Source organism: Delphinus delphis, chromosome 4 (assembly GCF_949987515.2).
Source record: "Delphinus delphis chromosome 4, mDelDel1.2, whole genome shotgun sequence".
Lineage (NCBI taxonomy): Eukaryota > Metazoa > Chordata > Mammalia > Artiodactyla > Delphinidae > Delphinus > Delphinus delphis.
The window spans coordinates 89,909,816-89,923,183 of NC_082686.1; the positions used below are offsets into that span (position 1 = coordinate 89,909,816).

General features: G+C 37.0%; 1 pseudogene; it reads right to left on the reverse strand.

Annotated features, from left to right (window-relative positions):
- Positions 1 to 1,668: 1,668 nt before the first annotated feature.
- On the reverse strand, positions 1,669 to 2,551 carry LOC132424196 (homeobox protein NANOG pseudogene; annotated as a pseudogene).
- Positions 2,552 to 13,368: the final 10,817 nt, after the last annotated feature.

Here is a 13,368-nt window from a genome sequence, read left to right on the forward strand (position 1 = left end):
CGAGTGGGGGCTACTCTTCATTGCGGTGCTCAGGCTTAGTTGCTCCACAGTATGTGGGATCCTCCCGGGCCAGGGCTTGAACCCGTGTCCCCTGCATTGGCAGGCGGACTCCCAACCACTGTGCCACCAGGGAAGTCCCCTGCCTGTTTGTCTTTTATATCCACTATGCAGTAAGTTGTTCAGGTTCTTTTCTCACCTCATTCTATTGTTTTCTCACTGCTCTGAAAAGTGATTGGAATGTGGTAGTCACTCAATAAAAAAGGACAGAATGAATACTTTAAAAATAAATTAATAAATGCTGTTGCTGGGAATCCGGCACCTTAGGTATGGAGTCAAGTAATTATGTGTTAGAATTGCTTCTCCACTCTTATTAGCTCTGTGATATTTGAAATATTTATTAATTCACTTAAATATATATTAAATATACATTAAATATATTAAACATATGATTTATATATATATATGATTTCTTCTTGTCATCCACCACCATCATGGAATGACTATGTTAATGGGGAAGGCAGATTATGAAGAAATAAATAAACCCAATGATAGCATGTGAGGAAAATGCTGTGAGGAAAATGGGTTGGAGTATAACTATGTGGCGCTCAGAGAAGGCCCTTGTGAGGGGGTGACATTTAAGCTGAGATTGGGCAGAGGAGAAGGAGACAGCCATGTAAGAACCCGTGAAAAAGAGTATTCTAGGAGGAAGGCGTAGCAAGTGAGAGCTCCTGAGAACCTGGTTCTTCCCTTCCCTCATATGCGAATTATTACGGTAATAGCATCTCTCACCCAGGATGGCTTTACGGTTTGAATCAGACCAACCATATAAAGCATCTATCCCATTCTCTGGTCAATAGTAAGCACTAAACAAATATTTCTTGGTAGTATAATTAAGAATAAACTAGATCAGGTTGGCCTTTTTTGAAGGGAGACTTTAGTTATAGGTATTTTACTCTACATACTGACCCAAATTTACTTATTCTCTGTCAAATCAATTCAAATCAATTGTTGTTGGGCACCTACTATGTGTAAGCTGGTGTGCTGGATGCTATGGAAGGCTGAGGAAATATCAAGGAACTGAGAGCTCTGTTTTATTTTTATTTATTTATTTATTTAAATGGGTAATTTTTTAATTTATTGGTACTTATAAACGAACCAGCCAACTGGTAGTATTATGATGTGGACAAATCAAAACATCTTTCTACAAATACTGGAGTGGTGGAAAAAATTAGGGGTTGTAAGTAAAATAGCAAAAAGGGGCAGAGGAAATCAGTGAAGCACATTGTAGTTTAATCCTTCACCTTAACAACTGAGGTTCTTAACAAGTAAAGCCTCCCCACCCCAGAAAATATGAATAATCCTTCATCACACATCTTTGTACTTTTGCTCCCTATTCTTGAGGTTAGGTTCTAGATCCTAAAGATATCCAAAAAATAGTATTATAACCTAGTTATCTGTAGCCGCCAGTCATCTTTTATCATGTTGTCCGTAGAAGTCAATGCTTCTGAAACCTCTTTGATTAGACACCAATCATACACCCCCAAATTGACACAAAAGTCAGAATGAAAAGCAGCTTATCAAGGCAGAGAAAGATGTAATTGTAAAAGAAAAATTCTAGGGAAGTAATACAGTCACGGCTCAAATTGAGATTGAATAATACAGCCATCGTTACAGATCTTCAGGCTGTATGTTCAGAGAGTAATTTGGGAATAAATCCATGCTTTGCTGTTGGGAATTGAAATACTTAGCAGTTTGCTGTATCATGTTATAGCTTTCCCTGGCAGTTTCCAAGGTGGCCTCCAAATCAGTGACAGGAGAATTTTGCCGGTACTGGATCTGGGGCTGCAGGAATTCCTCAACATAGTTGTTGAATTGATTGTTCCAAGTCTGGTTATTCCAGGCTTGGGGGCACCAGGTCTGACTGTTCCAGCTCTGGTTATTCCAGGACTGACTGTTCCAGCTCTGGTTGCTCCAAGTTGGGTTATTCCAGGTCTGGTTACCCCACATGGGCAGGTTTCCGGAAGAGTTCACCAAGCATCCTTGGCGGTAGGAATAGAAGGCCGGGTATTCTGCAGTTGCTGGGCCCTGAGTCACAATGTTGGTATTCCTGGACCAGTTGTTTTTCTGCCACCTCTTACATTTCATTCTCTGGTTCTGGAACCAGGTCTTAACCTGTTTGTAGCTAAGGTTCAGGATGTTGGAAAGTTCTTGCATTTGCTGGAGGCTGAGGTATTTCTGCCTCTGAAATCTCTCATTGAGCACACGCAGCTGCGTCTGAGAGAACACGGTTCTGGTCTTCTGCTTCTTGACCAGGACCTTCTCTTCCTTCTTCTCTGTGCTCTTGTCTGCGGCCGTGGCCAGTAGTTTTACTCTGGGGCTTGTGGAAGAATCAGGACTGTCCAGTCTCCATGTCGTGGGTCTCAGCAGATGACATTTGCAAGGACACATAATTTTCTTCAGGCCCATAGATCTCAGGCATTGGTGAAGATCCCCTAGAATTGGATGCTTCGGGGCCACGCAGGCTTTGGGGACAAGCTGGGTCCACACTCATGTTGTTGAATTGAAGGAGAGGGAGAAAACCAAAGAGCTAGATAGATGGTAGGAAAAGTCCAGGCTTTAAGAATCTAGGTAGAAGAGCTTAGAGAAAGGTGATGATGTCCAGGTGTAAAAGTATTAAAAAACATGGGATGAAGGGAAGTCACCTGTGTGATAACAGAAGCCTACCAGCCCAGTGTAGGAAAATGACAAAAAAATTTGTGGAGGCTCTAGATTTATAAATAAGGCTCAGCCATACTTCGACCCACCCCTCCTGGCAGCCCCACGCCCACCTGTTTTATTTTTTTAAAGATTTTATTTTTTTGATGTGGACCATTTTTAAAGTCTTTATTGAATTTGTTACAATATTGCTTCTGTATTGGTATTTTGGCCGCGAGGCATGTGGGATCCCAGCTCCCCAGCCAGGGACTGAACCTGCACCCCCCTCACTAGAAGGCGAAATCCTAACCACTCGACTGCCAGGGAAGTCCGGAGAGCTCTGTTTTATATTATGTGTTTCACTTCTATTTTTTTTTTCTACTGCTTTGTCTCACTATCCATTCTAGAAGCTTCTTCCCCAAGTGTATGTATGCATGCACATGCGTGCACGCACACACACATGCACCTCCTTACATTTTCCTTCCATCTGACTACTTGGAAATTCAGTATACATGGCTTTTCTTGGGTGATGACCTTATAAATCATTTGAATCACAGTTGGTATTTCTGAACATTTGAAATGCTTGCGGCAAGGAAGCCTTCACATTTCTGAAAGAAAGGCTGTCACAAGTACTGAACTTTACTGGAAAAGGAGCCAGATGCTAATGGAAAATATAAATGTTATCCAAGAAAAGTTTTGCGTTTGTATATTCAGAATTTTTTGTACCTCCTAGCTACATGCAGGCTATATTTCTTTTCTTCATGTAGGTGTCCACTTCCAAGGAAATATGACTGAAATATTAGAAATGTAAAATTAATTAACACCTTGTATAGTTCATTTGGCTCCTGCAGATTCAGTAATGGTTTTATTTATGTATAACTGTGTCTGTTGCTTATTTTTGACAAGTTTGGACAAAATATCTGTTCTGCATAATTTCTGGGTTTCTGATGCTGCTGAGAATAACTACAAGGGTAAGAGATAATGAAAGGATAATGAGAGACTATGAAGTGTTACTGTGAGGGATTATGCTTTTATTTGCACTGATTATGTGTCAATCCTGTGTTTTTATTAAAAATGAGAGTATATTTTAAAGTTAATGCTTTCTTTGATAGAAACAAAGTTAAAGAAAATGACTTATTTTAGTTAGAGCTTTTAAAAACGTAAAGATTGCACCTTTAAGGATGTTTTTGATTGCCCTGAAACTTGATTGCTAAAGACAGTGTCCTTCAATAATAAAAGACTGATCTAAACATAACATCTGAAAAAAGGGCCATGAAAGTTTAACTTTACTTTGTTATCTATTATTCAGTTGTTCTTTTGTTTTCATCTCACTTCTTTCTTTTTAAGACAAAGCCATAGCCTAAACTATCCCAAACTGGAGGAACCTATTCTTTTCTTTTTTAAAATAAATTTATTTATTTATTTATTTATTTATTTTTGGCTGTGTTGGGTCTTTGTTGCTCCACGCAGGCTTTTCTCTAGTTGCAGTGAGTGGGGGCTACTCTTCATTGCGGTGCGCACGCTTCTCATTGTGGTGGCTTCTCTTGTTGCGGAGCACGGGCTCTAGGTGCATGGGCTTCAGTAGTTGTGGGATGTGGGCTCAGTAGTTGTGGTTCGGGGCCTCAGTTGTTGTGGCGCACGGGCTTAGTTGCTCCGCGGCATGTGGGATCTTCCTGGACCAGGGCTCAAACCCGTGTCCCCTGCATTGGCAGGATTCTTAACCACTGCGCCACCAGGGAAGCCCAGGAATCTATTCTTTAAACTTGAGTTTTTCCTGATAAAACACTTGTTTGTTATATGTATGGAATAAAATAAAAGAACATTTTTAGTAGATCGTTGTTGGGCAGATGGAAAAACAAATTTCATCAAGTTTATAGCATGGTGACTCTACATTAAGACTTATTTCTCCGATATGAGAAAGACCTCTTTTTATACCTGCATATAAGTGTGTGTATACATATAAATGTGCGTGTATATGTGTGTGCATAAATATAAATATATATGTTACTGTGGTATATTTAAATCTTGAGAAGGCTTAGTGATTATAGAATTTCTAAATAATAAATAAATTTAAGTGACATTACTATTAGATTTTCAGTCGTAAGTTGGAAATATCTGAGGAACAGGTGGTTCATGAAGTATCAGAATTTAATGTGAAATCTGAGGTTAATTACTGTGGGTAATTGTCTTTGGAAATGCAATGTGTTGGTAAATCTGTTTTTAGATCCTGAGAGCATTAGTAGGACATAGGAGAACAACTAGTGTTTATTTATTAACTCAATATTTATTTAGCACTTATCAGTGCTAAGCACTGTGCTAAATTCCAGAGAAGCAAGCTGTAGCTGCTCTGGTTTTCCGCAGCCTATCATGTAGCCAGATCCCCTCTTTCTCTTAGTATCAGCATACCTTCTCTGCATAGCTGCCCCCTCTCACTTTTTGGTCCTGGTGAGGCAATGGTCATGAAGCCAACGTCCTCGGAGCCCATGGTGATAGGTATTTGACTTAGGTTGAGCTAATCATAGTACTTGGCTTCGTGGTAAATTTGTCGATGAGTCTATGACTCATAGGGGAATTAATCTGTGGATGTTTGGGAAGAAAGATTTGCTTTCCTTTGGGGTTGGTCATCTGAGATGCCACAGTCCAGGACATGTGAGTTAGTGAACCACAGTGGCCCATTAGTTTCTTCGTTAGAACTAGGTTCCTAGGTTAATTCCATGTCCTGGCTATTGTAAATAGTGCTGCAATGAACATTGGGGTGTATGTGTCTTTTTGAATTACGGTGTTCTCTGGGTATATGCCCAGTAGTAGGATTGCTGGGTCACATGGTAGTTCTGTATAAACGCATATATCTGGACTCTGAAAAAATTGGTATAGATAATCTTACATACAAAGCAGAAATAGAGACACAGACATAGAGAACAAGTGTATAGATACCAACGGGGAAAGTGGGGGTGGGGTGGGATGAACTGGGTGATTGGGATTGATGTATATACACTACTGATACTAAGTATAAAATAGATAACTAATGAGAACCTACTGTATAGCACAGGGAACTCTACTCAGTGCTCTGTGGTGACATAAATGGGAAAAAAATCCAAAAAAGAGGGATATATATATATATATATATATATATATATATATATATATATGTATAGCTGATTCACTTTGCTGTGCAGTAGAAACTAATACAACATTGTAAAGCAACTATACTCCAATAAAAAATAAAAACACACGCACAAAGAACTAGGTTTCTATCTCTTGTAGTCACAAGTCTGGGTTAATAAAATTGTGGATGCAGAGGTATAGAAAATAGGGGTCTAGCTTTTAAGTAATTCCATCTGATGAGACAGACTTATAAAGCAATAGTTCAATATAATATGAAAAGCACTGTTTGTGGTGTGTTCACAGTATAATGAAACCAGAGAGGAGAAAGAGACTTGGCCTAAGAGGACTAAGGGCTTGTGAAGGTTTCAGAGAGTAATATTTGATCTGGGTGTTAAATTATGCATGGATAGTTACCAAGGCAGATGAGAAAGGAGAGCTTATTAAAACCAAACACATAGCATGTAAAAGCGTAGAAATCAGAAAATATATAATGTGTTCAGGGATTGTAAGAAGTTCTCTATTTCTGCTGTTCATAAATTGTGAGAAGTGGATGATAGATGAAGATGAGGTCTGGTGGTCCGTTGGGTGGGTTTTGATAAAATTTGACTGGTATGTACCTAAGGAAAAATCTGCCCACCCCTGGATATAACAATAATATTGGAATTTTAAAAATCCAGATATAATGAAGATTTAAAAAATAGTTAATATTTGAGTGTTAAAACCTCTCTCCTCTTCTTTTTGTCTTCTCCTGTATATGTCAGCCAGGTTCTCAGACCTTTCACATGCTGACCAGAGTAATGGATGAAGCAGAGCGTTGCTAAAGGCAAAAAGATGAGTTATAAAGATAGATAATTGGGGGAACAAAGACTATGTTGTAGTCAGTTCAGGCTGCTGTAACAAAATACCATAGGTGGGTGGCTTATAAGCAATAGAAATTTATTTCTCACAATTCTGGAGGCTGGGAAGTCCAAGATCAAAGCACCAACAGATTTGGTGTCTGTGAGAGCCTGCTTCTTGGTTCACAGACGACTGTCTTCTGGCTGTGTCCTCACATGGTGAAAGAGGAAAACTCTGGTCTCTTTAGCCCCTTAAAAGACTACAAATTCCATTCATTACCCTTGTGATCTAATCACTCCTATAGGCCCTACCTCCTAATACCATCACATTGGAGGTTGAGATTATAACATATGGATTTTGAGGGACATAAACATGTAGGCCATAACAGACTACTTCTGGAAAAGTGGAAGAATGGAAAGAAAGAGAGAGAGGAAAAAAAAGAAGCAGGGAAAGTTGAGTTTTAAGATTTTTTGAGGATTTTAAATACATGAGCCTAGAAGCTAGAGACCAGAAACTGTGGGTAGTAGCTATGATACTAGGTTAGAGAATGAAAAAAAAAGAATTGGGAAACTGTGTTTAAAACCATTGCTGTGTGTTTTAAATATAGTTTCCCTTTGCTGTCTTTTCCAGACATATTAATAAATATTTTTTCAGTGATTTTCTTTCATTGTTACTGAATGCATTTTTTTTGATGAGACACCAAATAAGGCTATCCAATTTTTATCAGCTTATGTAACAAAAAGGGACTTCTCTACATATCTTCAGTTTAGAAAGGTTAAGTATAGAGTTTAAAACTCTAATGAGGCTAATTATATGGACATGTATGATGGTTAATTTTATGTGTCAACCTAGTGAAGCCAGGGTACCTAGATGTGCTATGAAGGTATTTTTTAGATGAGTTTAACATTTAAATCAGTAGACTTTGAGTAAAGCAGATTATCATAATGTGGTTGGCCTCAACTAAAAAATTAAAGGTTTTAAGAAAAATAAAGGACTGGAGTCCTAAGAGGACCTGTGTATTTTCTCCAATGCCTATATCCTAAGCTCAGTCTTCTTGGTTTTATCACTCTGATGGTAGGAACAATCAAGGTGAAAATTCCAAGGAAAATCTCTTTAAGGAAACATGGGAATGTTTAATCCCTAGGGCCTTGGTAGTTGGTCTAAACACCTTTTGAAGATGGAGCCTCTTCTGAGCACAAAGTAGACCAGGCCCATCTAACGGATTTCAAAGAGAATCAAGATGAGTCCAAAAACCCGAGGACAAATCCCAGGGGAACAAGCTACCTGAATTAAAATGATTTAAATGTCTTCTCTCCAAATAAGAAAAGTTTATATCATTAGCTTCAACACTTTAGTCTAATAATGTGTTTTTAATCTTGATCACTATTACGGTTTCTTTCAGGTTCAGGGTTTATTGGTGGGTTCAGGAGGGTGGGAGAAGGAAAGCGTTTTGTGTTCCTTCCAGAATTCAAAGTAAATTTTAACCTGGAAAACTGTATGTATCATCTGCTTTCCCCCAAATTCCACAATTCTATTATATTCTTAAAATTTCTTTTGGTCTATAACAAATTCTTCTGCACTGCCATTTACTATACAATTCCCTTAACAACATTGGCAATATAGAATGGATCAGAAAGAATGTAATTAATTTAGGCACAGGAATAAGGATTGAGCATTCTTCTTGAATTCACACGAGAGCTTAAAATTTTTTTAGCTATCTCAAGTCTTCTAAGGAACTCACATCAGTAAGTTAACATCACCAAATGTTTTTGAGATAGTTGCTGAGACATACCCAAGGCTATTTATAGACACATTTAAAACATAAATAGAGAACAATAGGCAAACTGTAGTTTGTGGCAATCAAGCTGAATCCAGTGTTAAAGAGTAGAAACAGAAAACCTTCCAGCTAACCTTCCAGAAGTTTACATTATTCATCCTTATATCTACCACTACACTTAATACAATCTTATACCCATAGTAGACACTCAGATCTTTTTGGAATGAAATTTTAAAATGGTTTGTAATTTCAAGATGATGGTGGTAGTTTTTATACTGATAAAGAGAATTATCTTCTGAATAGCACTGTGTACACACTCAGAATTTTACAGTATGCTTTTTAATGAAATAAAAAACCATTTTCTGTACCCTTTAATTGTATCAGCAGTCAGTGCTTATTTGCTGTGTCCTCCTGTAAGCACTTTCCTAAGCCCCGCTGGGAATAAGTGGCTTATTTAGGCAAGCTCCTGGAGCATTGCTGACCCTTTATGACCTCTTAGGAGGGAGGAACAACAAACCTCTCTGGTATTACTGTCTGGGAAGAATACTGGTGAAACAATGCAACAGGCTTTCTTTTCAAAGAAAAAAATAGACTCATAATTGGAAAAACGTTTTGTGTGTTGCTGACCCTATAAAAGATTAAAATTAAACTCTAAAGTAAAAAATGACTCAAATCAGATGGTACTTTAAAACATTTGTTCTTGCCATTTGCAATCAAAGTTCTCATAGACACTAGACACACTATAAATACTGCAATGTAATTATGTAATACGACAATAATATCATTTAAATATATAATACAATCAAGGTAGATATCATAATCACTGCCATTATTCAGTGCAGACAGTGTGTAAGGAAAGGTATTAGGCCCTTTATGTTTGTTATATTATTTATCGCTCTAAACAATTATATAAAGTGAATTTTATTATCTGCATTCAAAAAATGAGGAAACTGAGGCATAGTGAGGTTAAGTAACTTACCTACAGCAACAGAGCTAGTAAGTTTATGGAGCTGGAAATTTGAACCAGGTCTGTGTTTTAGGCTGTGCTCTTTATTCAGTAGCTATTTATCATCACCACTAACTTTGATGATGTGCAAAGTAAACAAAGAAAAACAAAAAACCTATGTGCAACACAATGGATACAATCAGGTAAACAAAAGAATACATTTTTCTGCAAGTAAAAGTTTACTGGGTGTGTCAGTATATATATATATATAAAGTATATATATATATATATATATATATATATAAAGCAAGCTACATAAACCTATTCTGACTTTTGTTCTGGAAGCTGACACAAAACACACGAAAGATCAGCATACTTTATTTTTAGAAATCTGAAAACAAAGGATACTCATACTCAGATTATATTTGGTGACTTGTTTCCATTTTTACTTGATTCTTTTACCGTCTGAATCAAAGAGGAGTACTTTTCCAGAAATATGAGAGTCTACTTTTATTAATCCATGCTCGTCTTCTAAGTGGGATCAGATATTGTGTGCTGCTACTGTATTTGAGATTCATGCTGACATTCACTTCCCTGTTGTGCAGTTGCAACTATATACAGTTAGGCAAGTTATATGACAACACTGCAGATGGATATTACATATAGACTTCCTTTGTCAGAATATATTTTAAATTCCACAGAAAATACAAACCATACCATGGGAAGAAGAGTACTGATGAATAGGTATTTTAGGCTTGCAGAGGCTACGATGTGTTCATTCATTCATTCTCATGTGCTCATTCATTTAATAAATACTTCTTCAGCATCAACTAGGTGCTAGGCACTGTCATAGACCCTTGGGATACATTAATGAACAAAGTAGACTAAAATCTCTACTTTGTGAAATGTACCTTCTGCTAATTAGGTATGTCTTAAGCACGCCAAACTCCTATTTGACGTATGCCTAAACCAGAGGTCAGCAAGCTTTTTCTGCAAAGGGTCAGTAATAAATACTTTAGGCTTTGTGGGCCATACAGTTTCTGTTGTGATCACTCAACTGTTATGTTTCATTGTAATGTGAAGCAGCCATAGACAGTATGTAACACACGTGGGTGTCTGCCAATAAAACTTTACTTACAAAAAACAGGCAGTGGACCTAGACTGTATGTGATCTGGTCTAGGCTTGTGACTCTGATAGCTTGGAAAGAGCACACAAACGAAGCTACGTAGTGTGAGAAGTTACTTTAGGAGTTAATCAAGCGAACTTCATATTGTAGATGAATTAGGTGAGGCACAGAGAGGTTGAATGATTAGCTTAAAGTAACAAACTAGTGGCAAAACCAAGACTCAAACCTGCAGCTCCTGACTCCTAATATATTTTCTTTTTACTTCACTTTATTGCCTTTACTGTGCTGGGAGCAATAGAATTTATTGTTAAATTGTTGAAATATGTAGAAAAGAACATTTTTCTTTTGTTTCTTGGGGTCCTGATGCTACCAGCGTTAAACGCTGGCCCCGCCACGTCTATTACCACCCTGCCCCATCACCATCACAGCCATCCACCACCACTACCAACACCATCAAGTCACTGCCACCACCACTACCAGCATCACCGACATCACTTTCACCACCATCATCATCACAATGCCAGAAACCACCTAAAACCACCAGGAACACACCCATAATCCCAAAGCTGGGTTTAATTACCTGGTGCAGCAGGGTCTGAGAATGCCTTCAAGTGCAGAGGTGAAAGCATTTCAGGAAGGGAGTCTTGGGAGGACCTTCTTACAGGGTTTGGACTTCTTGTGCTGATGATTCTAAGGATGGATTATAAAATGGAAACTCATTCTGGATTTGATGTTATCAAGAAATAGGGACAGCTGGATGACTGGATTTCTTAATTCATTTTATCCAATCAGTGAGAGGATTAAAGCAGTGCTAGAAGTAGCACTGGTAAAGGAGCAGCCATCACTCAGGTTACTCAGAAGAGGGGCCGACAGTGAGTGGCCTTGTCAGTATCTCATTCCAAGCATCTTTTTTTCACATTCTTACTTGCATTTTTTTATTTCCATAAAAATACAGATCCACTGTTGAAAGTTATAAAATTCAGATAGGAAAAAGAAAATTAAATGCCCCATCCAGAGATAACCATAAAGAACAACTTAGTGTGGATCACTTTTCTGTCTGTAGATGCACATGCATGCATTTGCACCGAAAATGGGATTACAGTATACATTCCAGTTTAAATTAAAATTACAACTTAATAAATAATGAGCAAGTTTCCCTTAAAAGATAGCATTCTTTTTTATGGCCTGAAAAATATTTCAATGTGTGATTGTCATCATTTATTTAAGCATTTAGTTTTTATTATATATTTAGAAGATAATTTCCAGCTTTTTGCTGTTATTAAAAAGACAGGCACATCTTTGTGTGCCTCCTAAATACTTTTCTTGGGATTAACTTCTGGAAAAGAGAATGTTAGATCAAAGTGTATGCACATTTTTAAGTCTTTAAAAAAATCTTGTTAAACTGCCACCAGGCAATATGTATAAATATTTACTCACACTTGGCAATATACGAGAATATTCCCACCCCACCCCCTCCTATTTTATTTAAAATTGACTCCAGCATAATGTCCTAAGAGCATAATTTTGTTCAGTTCTTGTTACACAGAATTCACTCACATTTCTAGCCAGTTTTGTACTTTTACTGAGTATGTAGCGTGGGCCAGTCACTGTGCGAGGTGCTAAATACACAAAGATGAATTATCTGTGATTTTCCATGAAATCAGCATCTTGTCACAGTCTGGATACATGACCATCAAATGCTTTTATAGAAAAGGATAAGAAGATAAGCAAATCTGGTTAGATGAGCTTTTATTGGAGGCATATTGTCTTTATTTTGTGGCACCTACTGCAATCAATTTATTGTGAATAATTTATCATCATCTTGGATGTGTGACACAAAGATGAACATTTTCTCCAAATATTTAAAGCCTTTATTAGAGATAAGTTAATACAACTTTTGTTTGATCCATTCTTACTGGAAATATTTGTTGGACTCCTAGGAAGGTAATCACCGTAAAATGCATTGCTGGCTCAGGGGCAAACACTGAACTAATTATTCTGGACAAAAAAAATGTGTTGGATTTAAGTCCTATATCCTTGTTGCTGCACCGTGCAAGTAGCCCCATATGTCAAGTTGCTACCAAAAGAAATAGCAACACAAGTATTAGTAAGTGAGATTACATTGTATATCTTGAAAATTAAACTGTGTGTTGCAAGGCAAAATTAAAGCTGAGGTAGATAATTGCAAAGTAAGACGGTTTCTTTTTCTTAAATTTCATTTTCTGCTTCACTTTCTGAGATTGGGGAGTGGCTTCATTGTTAATCTGATTATTTCTTTCTACAAAACAAATGTTAGTTTGGGCAATATACAACTGTCTTCAAATTGAATCAAATGTGTGCACTTTCCATTTCGCTATAGTATCTTATTTTTCCAACTCAGTGCATGTCAATAAATGCTATTAGACTTTGTGCTAACAGCTGAGGCTGTTTTTTTAAATTGAAATAATCCCATAAAAGTTTATACTTTAAAAACAGTATTCATTTGACATTTATCTATATTCAGAAATAAAATATATCTACTAATATCACACTTAGATTGTTTTCTCAATACTTTCTTTTGCTTTTTCAGTTGTAGTTGATTTTCTTCAGATGAAACCTAAGGTGTAATGGCCTGTTTTTAAAACAAATCATGATAATGACTATAATTTGTATTCTTTACAGTTTATTTTTTAAAGTAGCATTGCATCATTCTACAAAAATTTAGATTAAAACCAAAATATAAAATGGACTCAGCGTGTGAAATATTATTCATTTGATATACTTTCGTGTGCCCACATTGTTCTAAAGTAATGTTCTATATTATATATCCAACAATTATAATAAAGATGAATTCTAACATGTCCATACAATCATAATCATACACAATATGTCTTTTTCTTCTT